Genomic DNA, 13,005 nt, shown 5'->3' with positions numbered 1-13,005 from the left:
TGAAGGAAATGCATGTTCTATATCTGCACTACCTAACACGGTAGCTACATGTGGCTATTTAAATTTAACTCTAATTAATTAAAATGGAATCAGATTAAGCATTCAGTTCTCCAGTCTCGCTAGTCATACGTGGCTAGAGGCTACCACACGGGGCGGGGCAGCCGCGGAGCACCCTCCGCCCCGCCCCAGAGTCCCATCGGACGGCGCTCTCCTGGACCATGCAGAGCACCCCAAACGGATGGGGTCAGGCCCGGGAACACCGTCCAGCTCAGGGACCACTTCTAGAGCTTTCCATAGGGCTTCTGAGTTCTCTTTCTCCCCGCAAGGTCCCTCAGTGACTTTGGACAGCTTCATCCTTTCGTTTTGGTTCTTCCAGCTCCTCTTGGCTCCTCGGACCTCAGGTTCAGTGGGGTCTCTCCAGGGTTCCCCTGGGCCTGGCTCAAGCTCACATGCCCTCAGAGTCCTTGGACTCTCAGCCTTGCCAAACAGAGGCTCTGCCCGCCCCCGCCCCTCCCCCCCGTGTAGTTCTCTGTTTCTAAATCCTCATTCCTGCTTTTCCACTTCCCATCTATGAGTTACACTTTGGTTGCATAAGTCTCTATTAAGAAAAATCCCCGATAAATCCAATCCCAATGATAAATGTCACGCTTCCCAGGACTACCTCCCGCTGGGAAGAAGACGTGCAGGGCAGCAGAGTGCCGCGGTGATGAGCAGACCCTGGAGCCAGCCTGCTGGGTTCAAACGCTGGCTCCGCTGCTAACCGCTGTGACAGCGTACCACGGGCCACCTCTTAACCTGTCTGTGCCTTGGTTGCCTAAAAATACCCGATTTCTGTAACATGGGGCATTTATAAGCTCTGCCTTATAGGGTCGTTAGAACCTAGCTCGGTGTCTGGCACAGAGTAAGTTCCTCTTGAACATCTATCATGTAAAGGAGTTGGTGATGCAGAACCAAAAGAAACATCTCTCACAGTGGAAATGCAGACCTCGGGCTCTGTGGCTGGCAAACCTCACACCATCTAGAAAGCGGGAGACCTGCGTTGCCCCCGTGTCCTGGCTGGGCTGGCAGGGAGGCATGGTGCCTGGGACACTCACCGCGGGGACGTGTGTGCCCCACCCTCCATGTGACTCCAAGAGTCTTTTTCAGAAGACACGTGGTGACAACGTTAGTTAACCCTAGTGGAGTGATTGTGGAGATGTCTGAAAATCAGGCCAAAGTGAGGCAAGCCCCAGCTGGCTACCTCTGTGCCCACCTCCCCAGAGTAAGGGCTTATCCAGTGACAGGTGAGGGTTTGACCTGGGGAGACCTTTCCTTTGCTGCCTGACTCGGGAAGCATGACACAGCCGGCTACCTGGCAAGGGCATGGGAAATCACCAGGCCCCGTGTTTGGCTGGGACTACGGTGCCAGTAAGGGAGTTTCTCCCTGCTCCATGGTGCTCCTTCATGGAGAGGATCGAGCCAGGAGGTCAGGGCGAGAGCGCTGGTCCTGGGTCATCGGGGTTCAAAGCCTGGCACCATCACGTACTCGCTGTGTGACCTTGGGCAAGCCACTCAACTTCTCTGTAAAGGGGAGCAGATGACACGGCCTCACTCACAGGGTCCTTATGAGGACTAAATGAGTCAGCACCTATTGTGTGAACGGTGCCGGGTCCTTCGTGAGAGCTCAGCATATGCTAGCTGTTGACCGAGGGTGTCATTTGGTCGGAGCGGGCGGGGGGGGTGGAGTGATGAACCCAGCAGGTGCGAGGTTAGGTTCAGTTCCGACTAGGGAGGCAGACACACAGCCCGGTGCAGCAGCAGCCATCTGAGACCCAACGGTCTGCCTCGGTGCCCTCGCTGGCCCAGCCTGCCCTCCCACCCAGGCTCTTGTCTGGCCAACTCCCCAATGTCTGCTGGTCTCTCTTGCCTCCCCTGCCATCTCCATACACAGACCTCAGGAACGTGGCTTGGGAGGGGCGCGAGTCCCTCTGCGACAGGCCCCTCTGGCTGTCAGCACTGTGCTCCCACGGGTCAGGTACAGGCCGGGCAGCCCATTCAGCTTCGCACAGCCTTGAGTGGAGGGGAATCCCGGCTCACGTCAGGCTGTGTCCTGATAGCTGCCGCTTCTCCCACGGACCCCAAGCCAACCCTATGGGGACACGCAGAACAAGGTGGTGGTTTGTCTGTTTGTTTTGAGACACGTCGGTGCTTCTCTCAAATCTTGCAGTGGCTCTCCCATTCCAACTTGAGGTTCCACTTTTGCAGAATTAATGTCCCCTTTCCTTCTGACATTTCCTTGGACCCCAGTTTCCATGTGCCTCCCAGCTGCTCACCTCTGGTCACATGCGTCTGTGGTCAGCCCTCCTCTCTGGGGCACTCTGAGCACAGAGAGCAGGGTCAGACCCCACCTTACCCCGATCGGACATCAGACTTCTCCTGAACCTCCCCCACTCCCACCCAAAACTGCACTGGACTTTCTGGAAGCAACATCCCATTGGTGGTTCCCACTGAGCATGCGGTCAGTGGAAACGCCCTGTGATTTCCCTGGGGTTGCTACGAAGCCCCGTTGTTCCCATTCTGTTCCCTAAAGCAACATTTCTACCATTGCTGGCTCATTTTTTGCCATTGCTGTTGACCCAGGCAAGCTCCCCAACCCACGGAAGGCCTCTCTCTCTCTGTGTGTCTTTCACTTTCTATCTCCCTTCATCCAAATTGTGACAGATGTGCAATTTTTCTCTGTATTTACTTGTCCTTAGCTCCCAGCTCCCAAGGACTGGGTTGGCATGTCTCGGAGGAAAAAGTGTGGGTTTTGGAATCAGACAGAAATTTTTCTTTGAAGGCCGGTTCCGCCCCCAACCGTGTGACTCGGGATCATTATCTGTCTCTGAACCTCTTAGCTCATGTGTGAGATGGGGAAAGCAGTACCAACCTCCCGTGTGAGTGTGAAAAATCAGAGGCGGTCGGGATAAGCATGGCCGCCACCTCCACTCCATTCCCAGGGCCACTTGGTCCCCCAGTGAAGATGACTATGACGATGATAATTGCCTTTTATCTCCTTGAGGAGCTGAGAAAAGCTTGCTCATTAACAATTCATCACTCAGAAAAAAACACAGAAGGTGTCAGACCAATTATACCTCGTTGTAAACACAGAAGTGTTCAAAATAAAGATTCCCCACCAGCTGCGTTCAAACTGCACCTGAACAGCGGTCAGACCCCAGGTCAGTGCCGCGCAATGACGTACCTGATGTGACAGGTCCCCCAGTTGGTAGACGCACCATTTCATGCGGGGGCCCTCCAGGGACAAAGTCACCTGTGGCACCAACATCCTTAAAAATGTTACCACAGTGCTTGCTTCAGCCGCACATGTACGAAAATTGGAATGATAGAGAGATGAGTACGGCCCTTGCGCACAGATGACATGAAAATTCATGAAGCATTGCGTATTTTTATGAAATTCTGACACAGGCTACAACATGGGTGAACCTTGGGGCTGGGGGGCGGGGAGAGGGGAGTTGGTGTGTGGTGGGTGCAGCCTGAGTGGGGGACCGTGAGAAGTCGGGGACGGGTGGTGCGGCTGCACAACAGTGTGAAAGTCCTTCGTGCCGCTGAGCTACACATTCAAAAATGCCTAAAATGGTCAATTTCATGTCCCATATATTTTCACACACACACACACACACACACACACACGCACACACACAATGCCACCCTGCAAATGTCATCATAAAGCAAATTCTGCCAGGAGGGTAGGCTATTGGAAACAAATTTGCCATGTCCAAGTGGCTGATGCACCCTTGGGGGGTGATCACCATTGGCAGGGCCTTCCTGGCTCCATTGTGCATGGGCTCGGTCGGCCCTGTCAGATCAGGGGTGGGCAGCATTTGGGGAGGGGCCTGGGTGGAATAGGGTGGCCCCTGGCCTTGTGTTTGTGCTTCTCCATCTGTCCAGGCGGTTGAAGAACAAGGCAGCTCTACAGCAGAACTTGGCATGAATCAAATGGGTGCAAGGAGGTTGTGCAAGAAAATCACATGGTGGTTCACGGGGTCCACTGTGGTGTCAGTTCAATTCCTGCCCTGCCACTGATTAGCTGTGCGACTCCAGGCAGGTTACGTCACCCTCCCTGCCTGAGTTAAATAGCAATGCTAGCACCTGCTTTGTAGGAACACTGTCAGGATGAAATGAGGTAAGCGTGTGCAACGGCAGGAGGCCTGAACAGTAAACATGAGCTTCTGTGTCGAGGACGGTGGGGAAGTCAATGCTGACCCTTGATAGAAGAAATCAAGATTAAATGAAGCCCTCAGTCATCTCATGGCTGAGTTTGGGGGTCCCGCCTTTCCCCCCAGTTATAGTTCCCTCTCTCTGTCAGACGAGAAGCTCCTTGAAGAAGGGAATTGTCTCCACCCCTAGGTGGAATTTGTGCTGTGTGGAAAAAATTCACCGACTGTGTAGGTAAGTCACTTCACATCCCAGCTCCCAGCCTTACTCAGTTTTCTTGCTGCAAAATGGGTTCATAATGTCGATCGTATGGTATCTCGGTGAATACGGTTTTGTTCGGTACCGGATCCCATGCTTAGAACGTGTGTGTGCAGTCAGAATCGGCCCTGATGATGCTGGGGTTCGGGGTAGATCAGGTTCCGTTCCTGGCCCCACCATCGGCTAGCTGAGCAATCTTGAGCAAGGAAATCTCCACTCGTCTGAATCTCAGCTTTGTCGTCTGTCCCATGGAGCGATAATCCTGCTACCTACCCCAGAGGACACTTGGGCAAACCTAGGAGAAGGGAGTCTCCTGGGACGCAGCACGGAAGTGGTCACGTGGTCACAAATGCGAGGGGTTGTTCAGCACCCGTGACGAACCAGTGACGGAGAACCCCGCGGTGCTTCCTTGAGGACCGATCCGAGCCCCGCGGCGGCGAGAGCCTGGTCCCCACGACCGAGGAGCCTGCGGGACATCTAGCTGGCAAGGCGGCAGCGTCACTCCGCTGCCGACTCCGCTCAGCGGAGAGATACTCTCTCCAGCGGGACGAGCCTGCTCAGCGCTTCTCTGGGCTGCACGTCCGCGGATCCTCCCGGCCCACCTCTGCCTCTCAAGAGCAGGCTGGCTGGGAAGGAATTCATCAGGGTAAGGAGAGAATGACGCTGGAGGGACACGTCCCCACAGTGGGGAGGCTACTCTACTGGGCCAAGCAGGAGGGAGGATGGGGGAACAGAGCCCTCCCCACCCATCCAGTATCCTCGGGTCCAGGCTCTAACCCTGGCTTTGTCACAGACTTGCTGTGTGGCCCTGGGCAAGCTATTTTCCTTCTCTGTGCTTCCAAGTCCAACTCTGACATTCTAGAATTCTATAAGAATATCGCCAGCAGAGGAGTGATAGAAGCCAGGGGGAGGCAGGAGGAGGGCAGGTGGGGTACAGCCAGCAAAGGGCTGGCGGAGCCCGAGCACCAGGTTCCCCACCCTGAGAGCACATAGGATTAGGCACCCGAGTGACCTGGGCTGTGAGCTCAAATCCTGCCTCACAACTTACTGGCTGCCTCATCTTTACCTGTTGCTTAACTTCCCAGAACTTCATTCTTCTTGTTTGTAAAAGCTGTTTGCAGTTCTAAATTGCAAGGTCATATGAGGATTAGAAATAATGTATGCAAAACACTGGCATACAATAGATCAATAGATCTCAATAGATCATGTATGAATATGGTGAATGCTTACCCACCGTATCACGTCTATCATCTATCTCTCTCTCCACCTTATCACGTCTATCATCTATCTATCTCTCCATCTGTCTCTACGGATCTGTCTCCCGACCTTCATCATCACTATCACCTTTTTCATACAGAACACCAACACCACCCAAGCCATCCATCTCCCAGGAGGAGGGCAGAAGGCGAGCTGTCTGGGGGCACTGGTAGGTTGTCTGGGGGGTCAGGGGCTCGGTGCTGAGAAGAGGAACCTTACTGTGGGACTCATTCATTAGCTGGGAGCTCTCAGGTGAGTCTGGCCTGGTCTAGAGGTGCCTGTCCTGCTTCTACCTGGGAGTACCTTAAAAGTAGCAAGATTACTATCCTCTCCTTCCCGAGCCCTCCCCAGGCCTGGGGCAGCAGTTCCTGTGGGGACAGTGAGCACAGAATAGAGCCACTCAATGCACTGTGGTGTCCCTTGGGGACGGTCATGGGGGTCTGTGATCTTCTTCTATGGAAGTAATCATGTGAGTAAATCACGTGTGAGTACATCAAAGACTTCGGTCTACAGGTTTCTGGGAATCTCTCCAGCACTGTTTATTGTGGTGTATGGGTCTGAAGCCCCAGGAATTGGCTTCCTTTCCTCCTTCTCCTGGTCTGGCTATGGAGAGGCCATGCTGGGCTGCAGATGGAGCGAGGCTGATGAGGGCCCCCTCTTGCCCTTCCCCACACACAAGGCAGGATGGAGGATGAAGCTTCTGGCGGGGTGGCTGCGTAAGTGTGTGTCCATTGGCCAGTATGTGTGTGAGTGTATGTCCATTGGCCAGTGCGTGTGTGAGTGTGTGTCCACTGGCCAGTGTGTGTGTGAGAGTGTGTGCTCATTGGCCAGTGTGAGCATGAGTGTGTGTCCATTTGCTGGTGCGTGTGTGTGTCCATTGGCCAGTGTGTGCGTGAGTGTGGGTCTCTTGGCCCTTATGGAAGCATCCTCGCTGTGTGAGCTGAGAAGAGGGTGTTGGCTTGAGGCTGTGGCCTATGTTAGCATTTGAATGAGTCAGACCATTTAGGAAGATGTCCTTGAGGGAGCTGCAAGGCTCCCAGGATCAGGCCCCACTCCCTCCCTGCCCCATCTCCTAGACTCTGCCCCTTGCTCTCCTGCTGTAGCCATCCAGGCCCCTCACTGCTCCTCAGACCTGCTCTGGCCTTGGGGCCTGGCCCTGGCTCTTGCCTCTGCCGGGAATGCCCTTCCTGCAGACCTCCGCTTGGTTCAGTTCCTTCAAGCCTCTACCGGACCTCACCTTCTCAGGGAGGCCCACTCCGCCACGCTCTTTAAGCTGCACCTTGCCACCGCCCGAGCCCCTTGCCCTGCTCTGCTCTCCCCTGCATAGCACTTACTGCCTCCCCACACCCAGATAATTTACTCATTTATTGTGCTTGTTGCCTGCTTCCTCCATGAGGACAAGGATCCTCAGTTGTTTTGTTCACCGATGCATCCCAAGCACCCAGAATGGAAGCATTTATATTCTGGCATATTTGCCTCCGGTTCCTCATTTGTAACATGGGGATGATAATAGAAGCTCTCCACTTCATAGAGTTGTCGGGCAGATTAAATGAATGAATACCTACAAGCACAGAGAACAGTGCTTGGCACATAGTTCAATCAATGTCAGCTATTATTATTATACTCTGTCACAGCTGGGAGTCAGAGTGAGAGGAGCGATCTGTGTGAAGGGCTCGGCACACCGGTGGTCACCAGAGGGGAAGGGGCTCACTGTCCTCTCACCCATCTTGTAAAAATTCCCTGACCTCCCACAGTCCTGGAACCCATGGTATTGGACCCCTTTTGGCTTAGGAAGTTAGTTATCAGTTTATTCATTACCATTTTTAAAAAAAATCCAGACAGGAAGCCAGGAAGCCCCAGCTTGCCCACCCTGGGCTGCTGGCTCCCGATTCTGTAGCTACTTAGCAGAATGTGACCAGCAAGCACATCCTCTGAATGGCGTGGTTGCCATTCAGACCACGCAGGACCCCAGCTCAGGCCCAGGAGTTGGATGCCGGGATTCTTCTCCCAGCCCGGAGACCCCTAACAGGCTGTCGGACCCAGGACAAGTCCCATGCCCCCTGTCTGGGTCTCTGCTCTTCCTGGGCACAGAAAGGAGTGGGGATTAGACCATTTCTAAGGTCTTTCCGGGCAGGTCCGTTTATCCAAGAAATGTTCCTGGAGCGCCTGCTATAAGCCCGTGCTGCTTCAGGCACTGGGGGTACGGTAGTGAGCCCTAGACACCAGTCCCTGCCTTGTGGAGTTGACATTCTGGGCATCGGGGGCAGGGGGCGGGAAGAAATCAAATACACATAATTGGTAAATGATTAAATACGTCATAAAATGGAGCATGCTATGGGAAAAAAAGGAAAAGTGTAGCAGGTTAAAAGAAGGTAAAAGTGTTGGTGGAGGGAGGGCAGGCTCAGCTCTAAGTGGGGTAGCCAGGGAAACCTCCTTGAGAAGGTCCCATTTGCAGAGAGGGACATCTTACGTTCCAGGAACCTATGAATCTCAGCGATTCTTGGCACTTCTGTGTTCCAGAGAAACCACTGTTTGGGGTCCCCTGGAATCCCCCATCTCTGAGCACACTGATTCCCAGCCTGCCCAGTGGGTGATGGGGCCAGAAGACCGATCAGCCAAATTCCCAAGAGTGATGAGTGATTGACCACTGTCTTTATCCACACCCCGATAATTTATAACTCCTGTGTCTCTGATGGAATAAATACGACCTTTTATTCTTCACTTTGCTTAAGACTCAAGGTCAACAGCTCAGCTGTGATCCAGCGGCAGCTCCCTCTGCCGGACGTCTATGAGCCAGGGAGCCCCGTGGCTGTCAGAGATTCATGGCACCATCCTCTGGCCCTGCACACCCGCCTCCCCCTCGGCACTTGGTTCTGGGCTTCACCCAGCCAGGAAGGCAGTGGCCACAGTGGCTCTGGGGGATGATGACTCATTAAGGGCAGAGACCAAGCCATAAATCTCCTCCCTCTCTCCTGAGTACACCCCATCACTAAGGTTGAACCCGTGCCCTGCGTTTCATTTCGGTCCTGGGAGAAGGTAGCGATGGGGCGGCCAAGCAGCCACGGTTCAGATGGCAAGTTATAAATGAGAACGCCCTAGGGTCTGGTCATCACTTTCCTCAGCGTGGAGAAGGGGCAAAAGGCATACATTAGCTTCCCGGACTCCCATGGAATCCTCCAGGTCCTTTATGCAGCCAGGGCCTCCTTCTGCTTTTAAAGAAGCTATGGTTTTGTCTGTTACACATCACCAGCACTGCCCGGAAGTTCTTGCACTTGTCTGGGTGAGACCCCTCCCTATAGCACCGACCTGTTTGTCCTTGTTTCTCCCTTACGTGGGGGTGGGATGTGTTCACGCTTCCCCTTTCTCCTCATGGTGGTTCTGAGTGACAGTAGGCAGAAGGTTCTGGGTTTTTTAAAAGATTAGGTGGCTGGGAAGGGGATGATCTAAAAGGGAAATGGGGTCACTGGTCTCTATTTTCTTTCTTTTCTCTTTTTTCTCTACTTTCCTTTTTTTCTTTCTTTTTCCTTCCTTCCTTCCTTCCTTCCTTCCTTCCTTCCTTCCTTCCTTCCTTCCATCCTTCCTATCTTTCTTGTAAGCTCTATGCCCAACATGGGGCTTGAACTCATGACCCCAAGATCAAGAATTACATGCTCCATTCACTGCGCCAGCCACAGTTTGAATATACTACCTGTGACCCCAAGACATCCATTGCACTCCTCTCTACCCTAACTCACATCTTGGGAGGAAGAAGAGTCGTTGGGAGCTGGCTGGAGCATGGCAGGCCTGGGTTTGAATGCTGGCTCTGCCATGTCCAAGCTGGGAGACCCAGGGCAGCTTACCTACCCTCTCTGATCTTGGAGCTCCCTACTCTGTAAAGTGGGCGTAATAGTAACAGCTCCCTCTCAGGTAGTTGTGCACATGTCCGGTGCAGTGGGGTGCACAGAACAAGCACTCCAATGCTAGCTGCATATTATTAAGGCAGCGAGGCCCAGACCCTGGAGCAAGCCTGCCTGGGTTCAAAGCCCAGGCAGAACACCTCAGGAAAGCTACTTAACCTCTTTGTGCCTCGGTTTTCTCATTTGTAAAAGCAAGATCATAACAGGACCTTCCTCATCGAGATGTTGGAAGAACTAAATAAGCTAATAAATGGAAACCACTGGAATAGGACCTGCATACGATAACTTCTCCAAAAGGTTGGCTCTTATTATCCTCATCATCACTGGAGGAAAAAACCATCTGCATTTACTTGGCAGTTTTGACCTAATTTCCATCAGTCGGTTTTGTGATTTATAATCCACTTACTTCTAACCAAAGATAGAAGATGACTTGCCACATAAAAACATGGGAGACAAGTAAATTTTAAAAAATCCATTTTATGGCAGATCGGAGATCAGTAAGGCGGTTTGAGCTAGAGGCCCTGGACCCCAGGATGGGTGGTTGCGGCATGAGACTAAGGTATGCGCACAGAGCCACTCGCACCTCTGAGTCATTCTATCTCAGGAAGGGGGGGGGGGTGCTCAGAACAACGTGAGATTAGCAGGTTTGTCAGGGGCGTCCTGTCTGTGTGGGAGGTGGACCATGGGAGCAGAAGGGCTGATTGTACTTCAGATGAGGGGCACCCCCAGCCCAGGAGGGGTCCCGCAGTCCACTTGGGGCTGGCCAGGCCACACCCAGCACACTGCCCACTAGACCCCACACATGCCCCCGCGTGTGTTGGCGCTACCTGACACGCTTGCGAGGCAAGGGAGCAGGAAAGGCACCAGAGAAGGCGTCCCCTCTCCCTTTCTTCTCCAGAGACAGGCACCGCCCTGCACGGAAATGCCTCCTGTGCCTCTTCACTGACGGAGCTCCTATTTGACCTTCTGGGTCACCTCCTCCAGAAAGACCTCCCTGACCTTCCCAGGACCTGGCCTGCAGCTTGCATGGCACTTATCACAGCCGTAGTAACTGAATCAGGTTCTCCTCCAGTACCGAGTCCTTTCTGTCTGCCTCCCCGGGAAATGTGAGCTGCAGGAGGGCAGGCGTGGCCTGTGAGTGGCCATTTTCACCCTGAGTGGCCCAGACCTGACATTCGCAGCATATGATAAAGACCTCTTCAATGACCAAAGGTGAGAGGCAAGAAGGGAAGAAGGCAGGGAAGGAGGCTGTTGAATCTGAAAAAAATAGCATTTGGCAAGCCACGAGAATTATCTGCAAACATTAATGGACCTATTTTGAAACTAGAATTCATTTTATTCCTGACTGGGATGAAGGCAGAAGGGAAGGGCAGGAAGTCGAGGCAGATGGAGTCCAGGGCCTGTTATAAGGAAAATCTTCTCAGCTCCAGCATCCAACGGTAGGTGGGGCTCTTGGGGGGAAAAGGAGGGGGTAGGGTCTTGTGTGTGGAAGTTATTCCCATATGGGGCCAGTTAATATCCTAAGGGTGTCAGGGGGAGGTCAGGTGGGGCTGATAGATGGGAGAAGTGTTGGGCATCATAAAGATTCACAAAGAAAGGAGAGGGCTGCCCTGGATGACCTTGAACTGTCCTTTTCTAACTCGGGACCTTCTTCAGCTGTGAGAGTAGCAAGAACTAGGCTCATTTAAAGGCAGAAGAAAGAATCCAAGAGAGTCGTGCCACATAAACAGCTGGACCGGTCTCAAGACCTTGGCCTTNGTAGCAAGAACTAGGCTCATTTAAAGGCAGAAGAAAGAATCCAAGAGAGTCGTGCCACAGGCCCGCCCGCCGCCGAGCTCTCTCAAGTCCTTAGCAACATGTTGACATAGGGGAACTGGGCTTTGAGGTCATCTTATGACCCCCTCCCTGACCCCCTCCCTCTTCCCCCTGCTGGGACCACCACTGTACGCCCCTCGTGTCCACATCCTCTGTTGATCATTCCTGGAGGAAACCACTTCAACTCACCTAGGTTTTTGCCTATGATAAGTGCAAAGAAGTGCATCTCTAACGGTGGAACTTCAGGCTCTCTGATCTTCTACGAAGGAAATATTTTTGGGTGGGGTCCTATTCGTGGACCTGCTGGATACAGAATGGGGGTGGTGTGGGGTTTGGGTGTAAATCTTGGCACCTCTGCTTTCCTGGCAGCTCCCACCCACACACTTTTGCTGTAGTGGAGCAGCTTTCTTCTAGCCCCTGCCAGAGGGAAACGACTGCTGGGCACCAGCCTAGTCGACCCGGGAATTTTCAAAGTCTCGCTGTTTCACTCAGACCTTCTTTTGAGCAACAATCAAAGGCTGGGGGAGGAGAGCAAAGCAGCCTTGGGAAGGAGCCCTTGGCACCGCCTCACACACGGTGGCATTTTGACGGGTGGTAAAAATATCTCTCTGGCGTTCAGTGCCGGCTGCTGCCACCGCCTCAGCTTCCAAGATCCTGTCTCCTTGTCCAGGGCCTCGGCCGCCTCCCCAGCTGTCCAAACGCTGCCCCCCCAGGGGACAGAACACAGGTCACTGAGCCCTGACCAGTAGCTAGCCTCGCATCTGCAACGGCTGCCTCCATCACTGTGGCCCAGCCCCAGCGAAAACGCACCGAAGAGCCACTAGAGAAGGAGATTTATTATCAGAAATACTGCAGCACATGCCTAATGAGCTAATTAAACAAGAACATAAATAATTACGCCCTATCAGAGTGAGAGGGCTGGGAGCGGAGAGGGTGGGGGATGCTGACTGCAGAGCTGGGACGGTGATGTGGGAGCTGTCTGCTCTGCAGGGGGGGATGGGAGCGCCTCTCCACTCCAGGCTGCAGCTGGGCCTCAGAGAGGCTCCCCAGCCGGGCAGACGCAGGCCCGCGAATCCCACCAGAAAAACCATGACCGAGCGCTGCTTTGTACCCCACCAGAGCATTTCCTGCTCACTCACCTGCCCACACCCTGACCTTCTTCCCTCTCTAAGGACACCGAGGGGAAAGATGGAAGAGATCCTTCTTGCATTTTATGGATGTGACTGTTAAGGAGCAAGACATACCTAAGACCTCTGCGACCATCTTGTAGCTGATTTCCCTGCTTCTAACTGTGCCCCCCGAGGTCTATTCTTCACCTAGCAACCAGAATCTTCTTTCTTAATCACATCATGCCACTCTCCTGCATTCAACTACCCTCCCCCACTCTGTGGCTCTCATCTCTTTCAGCTTAAAATCCAAGGCCTCACATGGCCTATGGGGACCCACATGATCTAGCCCTGTCCAGTCTTCTAATCTCATTCACTGTCACTCTTCTTCCAGATGCACTGGAGTTCTTGCTGCTTCTCCAACAAGACAAGTTTGTTCCTACCCCAGGGCCTTTGCACATGCTATTTCCCCTTACCGA

General features: G+C 53.3%; 1 non-coding gene across 1 annotated transcript; it reads left to right on the top strand.

Moving 5' to 3' along the window:
- The first annotated feature begins 3,323 nt into the window (after nt 1-3,323).
- On the top strand, nt 3,324-3,427 carry LOC117799928. The gene has a single exon (XR_004623047.1). It is a non-coding gene; the product is annotated as a U6 spliceosomal RNA (small nuclear RNA).
- Nucleotides 3,428-13,005: the final 9,578 nt, after the last annotated feature.

This window comes from Ailuropoda melanoleuca, unplaced genomic scaffold, assembly GCF_002007445.2.
Source record: "Ailuropoda melanoleuca isolate Jingjing unplaced genomic scaffold, ASM200744v2 unplaced-scaffold6034, whole genome shotgun sequence".
Classification (NCBI taxonomy): domain Eukaryota; kingdom Metazoa; phylum Chordata; class Mammalia; order Carnivora; family Ursidae; genus Ailuropoda; species Ailuropoda melanoleuca.
The sequence above is the reverse complement of the archived record's forward strand: the minus strand, read 5'-3'. Positions and strand labels throughout refer to the sequence as shown.